This window comes from Mobula hypostoma, chromosome 7 (genome assembly GCF_963921235.1).
Source record: "Mobula hypostoma chromosome 7, sMobHyp1.1, whole genome shotgun sequence".
Lineage (NCBI taxonomy): Eukaryota > Metazoa > Chordata > Chondrichthyes > Myliobatiformes > Myliobatidae > Mobula > Mobula hypostoma.
The window spans coordinates 159,444,293-159,457,867 of NC_086103.1; positions in this window are offsets into that span (position 1 = coordinate 159,444,293).

Consider the following 13,575-nt stretch of genomic DNA (forward strand, 5'->3'; position numbering starts at 1 on the left):
CTGGGTGTCTCTTATCATGCCCATAGAACCTTGTCTCTGTACCTCTAACTAAGGATTCTCCTATCAACACTGCAGTCCTTTTCACCTCTCTGGTCTGCTAACTCTTCCAACCAAAAGTTTTGCACTTCATGGCCAAAGAGCTGTACTGTTGCGTAATCTTCTATGTTGTATGTATCTCTTCTACTCTCTTTCTTGCACTACCACATCCTCTTAATGGTGTGGAGAAAATAGATTCTGTGTGGAGGCATTGACATGCAATTTGTCAAGTTATGTCTGCCATCAAGGTGAGTAAGCCAACTTAAAGGAAAAACTGTGTCAGACCTTAGTCTCATCAAGCTATCTTCTGTAGATGATGACATTGCCATTAAATATTAATAGGAGATGGCTCTATTCACTCTTGATTGAAATACCCACTATTATGCCTCTGTGTAATGGATGTTTTTCATTGTGATTTATCAGCACAAGACTGAACATTCTTCAATACAACTGCTCCATCATTTCTGGAGTTGCAGCCTTTTGGTTCACCATTTACCTTCAACATCCAAAGATCAAAAACTAGGAATCCTTTGAAAGGGACTCAGCTCGCAATCTCCCATATTCTTTCTGCTATCTACAAGATTTGTTGAAAGTATAGCATATTTACCAGGACGTGGGGAGCTCCAACAACAACTGAGAAGCTTGAAGCAAATTAGAAAATGCACCCAACCTGACTGGCATGCCTTCCAACTTTCAATAATGATGTGAGCACTTTATTTAGTACACAGCTTTATAGAATGTTACAGAAAAATGAGTTGATTGTGAAACTCAGTGTTACCAATGTCTCCAGCTATGAATTTATGAGGCAATAGAAATACAGTACTGTCTTGGGTATATATAAGAATTTTTCACAGGACTGTAGTACTTTTATATATTACACTGCACTGCTGTCACAAAAGAAAACAAATTTCATAAATATGTGAGTGATGATAAACCTGATTCAAATATGGGTCTCTATTATGGACTGAGAGTGGGAAGGGGGCAGGGAGAGGGAAATCAAGGTTGGGAAAAGGGGAAGGGGCATGGTCATTCTGTAATGATCAATAAACCAACTGTTTGGAATTAAGTGACCTTGCCTGGTGTCTCAGGGCTGAGTGTGTGGATATGCCAAATTCCTTCAGCCTCCTGAGGAAGTAGAAGCATTGATGAGCTTGTTTGGCAACCCCCACCCCAGCACTACTTCTCTGCCACCTGCCCCACACCCCTCCTGCGGGGCTTCACTCTCACCATTCCCAGCATCCTTTGCTCCTGTCAGATTTACAAGCTCGCTCTCCACTCCATGTTGACAAATACAGTACTGTGCAAAAGTCTTAGCCACTGTAGCTATATATGTGCCTAAGATTTTGCACAGTACTGTAACATTCCTATTTAATACTGCTTCAGTCTCAACTAATAGTTGGCATAGAAATACATATTGTGATGGCTTCATCATATGAATGGATTTATATGTCCAAATATTGTTCTTATAGTACAGGCTCCCTATCAAACAGATTCCAGAGGCATGTCGATAAAGTAACTTGCAGACCCAGATGGTCATGATTCACTTCCTCTTTGACCTCTGCCCTCTAACCTACAATGAAGCTTAACAGAAGCATCAGGAATGGCACCTTCTCTTTTAATCAGATACTTTTACAAGCTTCCAGATGTAGCATCAACAAATTTGGATTGTACCATGTTCCTATCTGTTCAGTCAGCAGGTGCTGGTAATGACCCTACTGTTTATTTAACTCTATTCCCTTTGTCTTGTCAGTGATTTTCCTTTTTGATCTTACTTAAACTCCATACACACCCTGTTCCTTAATTTTCCAGTAACTAGTCTCATCCAAAGCTCACTCCAACGGTAGGTGACTGAAAAGTTAACACTCTTTCTCTCACCACAGATGCTGTCCACCCTGTTGAATACCTCCAGAATTTTCTGTTTCCCTCTGATTATTTATTTCCATTTGCATACACTTGGTAGGCAAAAAAAAAAATCAACTCTGCTTTCAGAGAACATGATTGATGATAATAATTGAAATTCCATTGTGACTTGTCCTTGAAGGGAAAATTTAATTTGATTCTGTTCAAATAAACAGAAGAAGATAAAAATAAATATCAGAAGCATAAATGAGACATCTCAAGTCCATTCAGGGAGTTGTGGTTACTACCCCACTATAGAGTTGGGAATATTCAACTTTTAATTGACATTTGCACATTTAGTTCGAGATGAAGTAAAATCAATGCTAAATTGGAGGAATATGTGAAGTATTTTCACTGAATCTTGAATCTGTCACTAACACTTGAGTAATTGTTTATCTCAGCAGAAGAGAGTGAATGAAGATGTAGCCTAGCTTGCTTTAAATTAAATCTTGCCAATTGTGATATTGGACTTTGGACTTTCCACAAGCCCTGCGTAGTTTTGAGTTATTTAATTCATTCAATATCCCATTTTTAAACAGTGTTGCTCTATAGCACATCTAATTCCTTGCAGCAAAGCTTGAATAAATGATACGTGATCTCTTGCCATGTAATATAAATCTAAATCAGCTAATTCTTCTTTGCTGTGAAATTATTTTGAGAAGATGCCATGGTCTCATGAGTGTGATGAAGTGATTTTATTTCATTGAACCAGCTACAAAGAGGCCTTTGAATCCTTCATTAAAATTGCTGTTCTTTCTGGATCCCTGTTCATTTAACACATGAATTTACCATTCCTTATGACTATGGTCCCTTCCCTTCTGATATAAATGTCAATCCAATGGTACTCAGTATTTTTTCTTTCTCTTCAGGCTACAGACAAACATTTAAAACAATTTGTAGAACTAATATCATGTGTGACAATACACTTGATGGGTGAATGCAAAAATCAACAAACATATCAGGGTTTTTTGGAGGGCAAAGTGAAGTGATTACTTTCACAATAAATCAATGGTTAAAATTGTGAATAATGAAGTATCTGGCAACGATTACATAACAATCCTCGTGTCTGGGCATATAGATGGTGTAATATGCCATGAAAATGAAATTATATATCAGGCTTTAACTTAAGTGCCTGTTATCTGTCCCTTTCAAAACATCAGTTGAAAAATACTTTTGGGTGTTATTTAGCCTTTGCCCAGTTTGTGTAATTCTCACCTGCACACTTCATGCTGTGTTACATACTAACATGGAAGCAACACTCAGTGGCCACTTCATTAGGTACCTTCTGTACCTAATAAAGTGGTCACTGATTGTATGTTCACGGTCTTCTTTTGCTGTAACCCATCCACTTCTAGGTTCAACGTGTTTGTGTTTTCAGAGATATCCTTCTGCACACCGCAGTTGTAACTCATGATTATTTGCGTTACTGTCGCCTTCCTGTCAGCTTGAACCGGTTTGGAGTTCACCTCCGACCTCTTTCGCTAACAAGCTATTTTTGCCCACAGACTGCCACTCACTGGATGTAAACTCTAGAGATTGTTGTGTGTGAAAACCCCAGAAAATCAGCAGTTTCTGAGACACTCAAGCTACACCTTCTGGCATCAAAAATCATTCCATGGCCAAAGTCACTTAGATCACATTTCTTCCTCATTCTGATGTTTAGTCAGAACAACAACTGAATCTCGTGGCCATGTCTGCATGCTTTTATGCATTGAGCTGCTGCCACACGATTGGCTGGCTAGATATTTGCATTAACGAGCAGGTTTACAGGTGAACCTAACAAAGTGGCCACTGGGTGTACTTTGAACCATTTTAGCAAGAAATCATCTGAAATCAAATTAGCATCAACTGGCTCATCTATCAGGTCAGTGATCTGTTCATTAATGGACAACTTTAAAATCATACTATAGGTTTCACATCGATCAAAACCATACAACTAGATACTACTATATCACAATTGTTACAGAAAATCAAATATTAAATTTAACAGGAAAGCAAATGACTAGCAACTTTCTAGCAGTTGAATCATTCTAACTAACGATTCCCTATAGTGAAGTAAAAATTGCCACAGATGTAACAGCAGGAAGTTTGGCAAGTCTTTCAGTGCAACGTTTCTCACAACCCCAGGAGAGGTCTGCATTCTAATCGTGTCAAGTCCATGTTGTGAGATTACCATGCTGTGCATAGAATATAAAACATTAATTCTTCCCCTTCCCTGCTTATGTTCTGCGTTTTATTTTCATCACTGTTTGTACTGTGAACAATAACAAATTATAATATTTTTACAATTAACATTGTCAGCTCATGTTTATGCTGTGTTTCTTTCGCTACTTAATACCATTTAGTAATACTTCAATTATTAGTGGAAGGGAGGGGTCTGAGGAGCTAATTAAACTACTAAGTAGAGCATCTACCTCATTAGCCTTTAAAGAAACAGGCATATTGTGGGTGTGGGGGGGGGATATTTTACTGTGTAAATATAGACAAAATATGTACGAACAAGAGTTATATTTCTACTCGTAACTCGAGTAAAGTCTGTGAAATACACTGTTAAAATCATTTGGAATATAGTAATACATTCCATGTTCCAAGCCTGTACGTACTGGTAACACTTCCCAAATCTTCCCCACTACATTGATGACTGCATTGGTGCTACTTCCTGTACTCACGATGAGCTCGTCAATTTCATCAACTATGCCGCTAACTTTCACCCTGCCCTTAAATTCACTTGTCCATTGGACACCTCTCTCCCCCTTCTCAATCTCTATGCCTCCATCTCTGGAGACAGACTATCTACTGCTACTTTTTTTTAGACACACCTACTGCCCTCACAGCTATACTGACTACACCTCTTCCCATGTTGTTACTTGTAAAAATGACATTCTCTTCTCCCAGTTTCTCCGTGTCTGTCATATCTGTTCTCAGGCTGAGGCTTTCCATTCTAGAACATCTGAGATGTCCTCTGTTTTCAATTTCCCTTCTACCACTGCCCTCACACTCATCTCCTCCATTTTGGGTACATCTGCCCTCACCTTATCTTCCCACCATTACAAGAGGATAACGTTTCCCTTGCCCTTACCTACCACCCCACGAACCTCTGTAGCCAGTACATCATTCTCCATAACTTCTGCCATCTCATACGGGATCTTACCACCAAGCATATCTTTCCCTTCCCCTCCCTCCTTTGTTTTCTGTAGGGACTGCTCTCTATGTGACTCCCTTGTCCACTCACCTTTCTCCACTGTCCTCCCGCCTGCCTTTTATCACAGCAAGTGGGACAGGTGCTGCATCTAACCCTGCACTTCCTCCCTCAGAGTTCTGAATCTCAGGGATGTATGTGGTGACATGCATGTACTCTGATAATAAATTTTACTTTGACTTCCTCACCACTATTCAAGGCCCAAGAGTCCTTCCAGGTGAGCTGACTCTTCACCCATGAGTCCGTCATGGTCATCTACTGTATCCAGTGCTCCGAGTGTAGCTTCCTCTAAAATGATGTGGCCCAACACAGTTTGGGGAACTGCTTCATCTAACAACTCTGCTCTGTCTGCTGCAAAAGCCAAGCCTGGTGGCTACCTATTTCAGTTCAACTTCCCCTTCCCATTCCCATTCTGACACGTCTGTCTGTCCATGGCCTCCTTTACTGCCCCAATGAGGCTATGCTCATATTTTGTCTGGGTAGCCTCCAAACCTGATAGCGTGAACATCGATTTCTCTAACTTCCAGGAATCACTGTCCCCTCTCTCTTTTTCCATTTGGTTAGCCACTCTTCTCATCTGTCCACCACCTCCCTCTGGTTCACCTCCTCCATCCCTTTCTTCCCTGATTCACTGCCCTTTCCTATCAGATTCCTTCTTCTTCAAACCTTCACCTCTTCCACTGATCCCTCCCCCAGCTTCTTCCTTCATCCCCCTTGCACACCGACACCTACCGCCCTCCACCTGGTCTCACCTATCATCTGCTAGTTTTGAACTCCATCCCCCCCCATCCCCTTGCTTTCCAGCCCTGATGAAAAGTTCTCGGCCCGAAATATCGACTGTTTATTCCCTTCCATAGATCCTGCGTTCCTCCAGCACGTTGTGTGTGTTGTTAAAGATCTCCAGCACCTGCGGAATCATGTGTGTTTTAAAATTATATTAAACACATTTGACTGATGTGTTACACTGGCAGCAGGATGCATGATTACATTTAATTCACATGCTCTCGAATTTCAACACTATCAAAGTCTGCATGAATGTCACAGGCCTATGCTTATCCTCAAGAAAGTATAAGTGAGAGAGGTCACTGAATGGGAAGAATCAACCCTCCTTACACCTCTCTTGGATGCACGTTCCTTTTGCAAATATGAAGCCATTTCATTGCTGTTGTCTTGTCTTGTCCATACTGCAACAACCACTGCCACTGGGCTATAAACGTGCAGAGCGATGTGTGGTTAAGTGCCTTGCTCAGGGACACAACACACTGCCTCAGCTGAGGCTCGAACTCACGACCTTCAGATCACTAGTCCAATGCCTTAACCACTTGGCCACACGCCAGTGGTTAAAACTAGATGTCACATGACTTCTCTGTCCATGAACTATGCAGTCTGAATCAAATGTTAATAGTTTTTTCTAACCATTTGTTTGTGAGATGTGGACATTGCTTTCTGCTGAACTTTTGGGACATACTATGCTTCTGCAGAACTCTGTACAGTAGGTCCCTACTAAAGTGGCCAGTGAGTGCAGAGGCATAGTAAAAGTGAATGAGCCTGGAATGGGTGATCTGTCACTGTTATTGGTCTTAGCAAGTTCCCAAACCACAGTTAAAGGCTGTGACAAAATCCAGATGGCATGGCAGCATGGCGGCTAGCGTAACGCTATTAGAGCACCAGTAATCACGGATTGGGGTTCAATTCTCACTGCTGCCTGTAAGGAGTTTGTACGTTCTCCCCGTGACCCCGTGGATTTCCTCCAGATGCTCCGGTTTCCTCCCACATTCCGAAGACGCGCTGTATGAGTTAGGGTAGTAAGCTGTGGGCGCGCTATGTCGCCGCTGAATTCATTTGATGCAAACAACACATTTCAAAGGCACATTTAACATCAGAGAAATGTATACAATGTACAACCTGAAATTCTCTTTCTTCGCAACCATCTACAAAAACAGAGGAGTTCCCAAAGAATGAATGACAGTTAAATGTTAGAACCCCAAAGTACCCTCCAGCTCCCCACCCACGCATAAACAGCAGCAAAGCAACAATCCCCCCTCCCCCACCAGCAAACAAAAAGCATCGGCACCCCCCACCAAGCACTCAAGCGTGCAGCAAAGCATCAATAAGGACACAGACTTGCAGTACCCCAAAGTCTACTTGTTCACCTGGTATTCGACATACAACAGGCTCTCTCTCTCCATAATAAGGAGAAAAGAGGTGTCTCTGTTTCACAGCAAGAGGGGAGACATAACAAACAACTGGCTGATTCACCATGTTAAAAGTTCATTGCATTACCTTTTCCGAGCTCTGTGCGCAAAGAACTCAGGTCCCTAGGCACACAGCCAGCAGCCAGCTTGCTGTTTTCGATCTTCCATCTCCCACGACACACCGATTCCCTGCAGAGGCACCAACCTTGAGTCCGCCCACCTCCAGAGCCACGAAATCCCGGAACTCCGAAGCTGTGCTAATCTTCCAGGCCGCATCCTTGGCATATCGAATAACGGTCAGTCGTGAGACCCCGAGGGTGGGTCCCATTCCCGCAAAGAACCGGTCAGTGTGTAACTCTAGGTCAGGGTCTTCAAAAGAACCCCGAAAATGAAAAATAGAGATATTAAAGATAGAAATAGAGCTAATCTTTATAATTCTCAAATGCAAGAAAATCTGCAGATGCTGGAAATCCAAAGCAACACCCTCAAAATGCTGGAGGAGCTCAGCAGGCCAAGCAGCATCTATGGAAAAGAGTAAACAATCTTTGTTTCGGGCTAAGAGCCTTCTTCAGGACTGAGAGGGAAGGGAGGAGATGCCTGAATTAAACAGTTAGGGGGAGGGGAAAGAGGCTAGCTGGAAGGTGGTAGGTGAAGCCAGGTAGGTGAGAAAGGTCCAGGTCTAGAGAAGAAAGAATCTGATAGGAGAGGATAGTGGACAATAGGAGAATGGGAAGAAGGAGAGGACTCAGGAGGAAATAATAGGCAGGCGAGAAAATGTCAGATTGGGGAACAGAGGAAGTTAGAGGGGAATTTTGTTCAGTGGAAGGACAAATCAATATTTATACCATCAAGTTGAATATCAGGCTCCTGAACCAGCATGGATGACTTCACTCACCTCACTGAACTGACTCCACAACCTATAAATTCATTTTCAAGGACTCTACAACTCAGTGTAATTTATTTCCTTTTTAAAAAAATAATCTGCAAGTTTTGTCTTCTTTTGCATATTGGTTAATTGTCACTCTGTTATTTACATTTTTTTTTAACAAATTCCATTGTATCTCTTTAATTTCATGTAAAAACCTACAAGAAAACAAATCTCAAGTAATATACTTGTATAATACTTCCATAATAACTTTACTTTGAACTATGCTGAGATGTAGATTAGTCATAATCTACCTAATGACAGGATATTCTAGATGGGCTGAATGCTTTCCATCTTGCTATTACCAGTGCCAGTTTTGAAGCTAATTGTAGCAAGATTCCGCGTTCATGACAGCTGTTAATATTTAGAAAAAAAATAAATTGCATTTATATATTTTCTTATTTGCAGGATATCCCAAAGTGCTTTACAACAAATGAAATGCCTTTGAGATCCAGTTACTGATGTTAAGTGAAGAAAAATGTGGTTGCCTGGAATTTTTAACAAAATTCAGGCGTGAGAACAAAAAAAAATGTCTTGGAGAACTAGGATTAACAGCCAAAAATGTTTATTTATACCATTCCCCAGACTGCCCAATGATCCCCTGCTGGAGTTATTGCAAGTTATCAGGGGAACCTCACAAAAATTCAGAGTCATTGAGTTTGATTATGCTATGAACCGGTTGCCACACAGATTGAGTCTTCAGTAACTTTATAATAACAGAAATCCAACAATCTGTATTATTTCAAATATATGTTTATTATTAAGTCTCAGGAGAAATGAACCAAGACTAACGATGAATCCTATTCATCTTTTCTGTTGTAAAGTATCTGACTACTTATCATTATATTATTGTATTGTAAGCATTACAAATCCAGCTTGAGTTTCTTCAAACTTGAGACTCTTGGGTATCAAAGACAATATTTGTACGTGGCTTTCTTTCCTACTGGCTTTGTTTCTGATGAATAATGCAACGTAATTTATCAGTTAAAAGTTTTCTCTATATTGATGTATATTTTGTGGAGGGGAACAGTATTAAATATTGCAGTATTATTTCACATTCTGTTCTGATTAAAACAGGACTTCTTTATCAAAGGTACAAATCTGGTAAAGTACTCACTTTGATTAAAAACATTACATGCCTTGATATAACTGTTAGAGTAAGTGTAAAGGAGCTCAGTGCATTCATAAAAGATGTCCACCAATGTAGCAGACACAAACCTAGTTATTTTAAGTGTCAAGGTCTTGTCTTATAATGACAAAATCCTCTGTCACCTCTCTCAGCATCTCCTCACGCAGCCCATTGGTAAATCTGTGAGGAGCAATGTATTGTTATGTTAATAGAGTTCTATATATGGAGGCTGCTATTCAGAAGCAGTCGTCTCTTTCAAGAATCTCTATCATACATATACACTGAGTGCACAGGGAGCAATGGTTGGAGAGGGTGTGTAATGCAGTGGGTATGTTCATTAATGTTTTCCGTCTCTCAAATTATAACTGTCTTGAAAAGCCTAATGAGAAATAAGACAGGATGAACCAAAATTGATCCAAAGTAATCAGATTATGTTCTGTTGAATTGGCCCTTGATTCAGTCTCCTTTGCAAAAAAAAGGAAATCATACAGGTGTAGACATACTTTACATCTGAAGTTCAAAATACATTCTTGGAGAGCATATCCTTCAATAGAATTCTCCTGATACTTAGAACTGCGAGGTTATAGCTAAACATTTTTACCACTTACAAATAAATTGGATGATCTGGACACAGAGTTTTCTACTACAAAGCCGATATAAATATATCCAGAAAGGAAATTAACACTCTGGAAGAGAATACTTTCCAGGCACCAGTCTTCACCTGCTCAGATATTTCATCAAATCTACAATTTCATAGCAATTTCTATTCCTTTTTTTAAATCTCTGTTGTTCATAAAATGATATTATCTATTTCACTGCTCAAGTCATTTCCCATTGGGCTTTCTTTTCTTGATGGATACGTTTGCTTTTGTTCCTCTTGAGAGAAATGGACTGTGGGTTGACCTACTGAAGGTCATTAAAATGATAAAAGTTTTCTTTTGATATAATAGGCGTGGAGAGAATGTTTTCAACTGTGGGGACAAGTATAGTCAGAGACATTCAACATCAAAATAGCCACCAAGAAATCCAGCCAGAAGTAGCCCCTTTTGAAGACTAAGAGTGGGGGGAGGATCCCATTGAATTCTGAAGGAGCCGTACAGAGTGAGGGGAGGATCCCATTGAACTCTGAAGGAGCCGTACAGTGTGGACATGGAGAGGACATGTCCAATAATGGGGGAGGCTAGGCCCGGAGGGCACAACCACAGAATGCAGGGACATGCCTTCAAAACAGAGATGAGGAAGAATGTCTTTAGTTAGAGAGTAGTGAATCTGTGGAATTCATTGCCACGGATGTTGTGGAGGCCAATTCATTGAGTACATTTAAAGTGAAGGCTGATAGGTGATTGATTAGTCAGGGCATCAATGATTGTGGGGAGAAGACAGGAGAATGGGGTTGAGAGGGATAATAATCAACCAATAAAGCAGTCGGATACATTCAAGAGAAGGGTTCACAGGCATGTGAGGGAAAGGGGAATAGAAGATGACACCGGTAGGTTTGGATGAGAATAATCAGGAGGCTCAGATAGAACACAGCATCAGCAAATGAGCAGCTGGGCCAAGTGGCCTGAAATAATTTCATATATTGCGCAGTCACTTATTTCTGTGCGTATACAAGCCCAGGGCTTTAAAGACAATCAATTAGATCTCGCCACTGCGATGGAGAAAATCTGACAGCTGCACACACAAGCACAGTTAAACACTGAAACCCAGACGTGGCTGTATGCAGTACCTTATTCTTCCACAGGGTGTGCTGTTAGAACTTTAGGACAGTGATTCCCAATGGGGGCGGTTATGTATCCCAAGGGGGCATTAGAGGAACTAGAAGTTGTCGGGGGGAGTTCAAGATTCTTGGCTGGGGTGGGCAGAAAAGCAACACCCTAACCTGAGGCACGAGACCTGACTGATCCTGTCAGCTTGCTGCCATAATCAACATCCAATAGGTATTTAAAAACGCAAACAACAGGAATTCTGCAGATGCTGGAAATTCAAGCAACACATATAAAAGTTGCTGGTGAACGCAGCAGGCCAGGCAGCATCTCTAGGAAGAGGTGCAGTCGACGTTTCAGGCCGAGACCCTTCGTCAGGACTAACTGAAGGAAGAGTTAGTAAGGGATTCCCATACTCACTCTTCCTTCAGTTAGTCCTGACGAAGGGTCTCGGCCTGAAACGTCGACTGCACCTCTTCCTAGAGATGCTGCCTGGCCTGCTGCGTTCACCAGCAACTTTTATATGTGTTGATCCAATAGGTATTCCCAGTTTGTGTTGATTTTTTATTTTAATTTAGTCCCATTAATGATGGATAAAGTCTGAAGGCAGTGAAACCTTGAATTCTAATCCCGCCAAGAAACAGAAACTACTGAAAGTGCATCGAGATAATGTTATATATCTGGAGTATGGTTTAATTCCGTTCCCATCAGATCAGTGATGCTCTATGTGTCTTATTTGTAATACTGTACTGTCTACAAGATGAAACCATCAAGACTGCAGGAAAACTTACATAAAAGACATCCTGTAAGGGTACTTACGGTATTAGTCAGTTCCAAAAGATGAAAGAAACATTTGAAAGGCATTGCACAATTAATTCTTGCCAAAAAAGCTAAAAGTGACCTTGATAGTGGTCTCATTGCTTCTTATAACATTTCCAAAATCATAGCAATTGTGGAAAATCTCATACAATTGGTGAAAAATTAACAAGTCCTGCTGTATCAGAAGTGCTCACCACTATTCTCAAATGGATACCAGTAGCTTAAAATCAATTCCTCTGAGTAATAACTCTGTCGTCATCATCATTAGGTCGCATCTGGAAATTCCAGTTGGCGGATGATTTCCCTCCACACGCTCTGACATATCGGGAAATCATGTACTCAGCAGGTCACAGCAGTAGTTTGCCTTTACCTTTTGCCGGGTGAGTTTAAAGAGATCATCACCATTTGCGGTGGATGACCAGGACATCTAAGTGCCTTGTCGTGCTCTTAGCGCTTCACCAACACCTGCTGGTCTCCCTCCTTGACCGTTGGACCATTAAGCTATCTCCTCCGCTCAATCCGCCAAGGCCAGACTTCACACGCTGGGACAGGCAAATCCTCTACCTCACCGAGGGTCAAAGACCCGTTGGCTACCCTCACCTGGTTTGACCCGTCGGCCTAGATGGTTTACCAGGGTGTGGTACAGCTACTTGGAGCCACAGGTGACAGCTGAGCACCAGGTGGGGACCAAAGGTGGACGAGCTGCCCTGAAAAAGGGCACGGCAAGCCCCCCCACCAGAGGTGCTACCCCTCCCTAGACACCCCATACATCCTAATAACTCTGTAGCTCATCATATTGATGAAATGAGTGGAGACACTGAGTATCAACTGTGCACAGAGCCACAAAAAATTGAGTCTGGGATACAACTGGATAAGTCAACTGTGTGAGAAAACAAAGCATTGCTAATGGCATATGTAAGATTTATCAAAAATGGAAAAGTTTATGAAGGGTGTTTCTTTTTTGTAAAAAATTAAAAACAAATATCAATGGAGAATCAATCTATGATGAGTTCAAAATTTATATTGAGCATAAAAGTATTCTGATTAGGGGCATAATTTCTTGTGCAATGGATAGCACTATATAATGACAGGTTACCATGCTGGTTTAGTGGCATTTATAAAAAAGAAATTCCAAGTCTACTTACAAGCCGTTGTGTAATTCATTGTCAATTTCTCGCAGCCAACAACCTTGCAGGTGACTTTTTTCAAGCGTGACTCTTTTAAAATCTGCTTCAGCAAAATGATAGATCATCCATTAAATGGCAGAATATTTTGCCAGTTATGCCAAGATAATGATGAAGAGTTTGAACGTTTGCTTCTTTACTCTGAAGTGTGTTGGCTGTCAAAAAGCTGCTGCTTAAAACGTTTCTTTGATCTTTTTGGTACTGTGCTTGAATTTTTGCTCAAAGTCGACAACAGCGTGGGAAACAAGATTGAACTTCTACATGGAGATGTGGCATACTTAACCGATCTGTATGACAGAATGAGCATTCTAAATATGAAACTGCAGAGTGAGAATTTCAATTTAATTCAGGCAAAGAGTGCAGTGATAACTTTTATCAGAAAATTGGAATTATATAAGCATAACATTGAAACCACAGAAAGGGTGCAGAGGAGATTTACAAGGATGTTGCCTGGATTGGGGAGCATGCCTTATGAGAATAGGT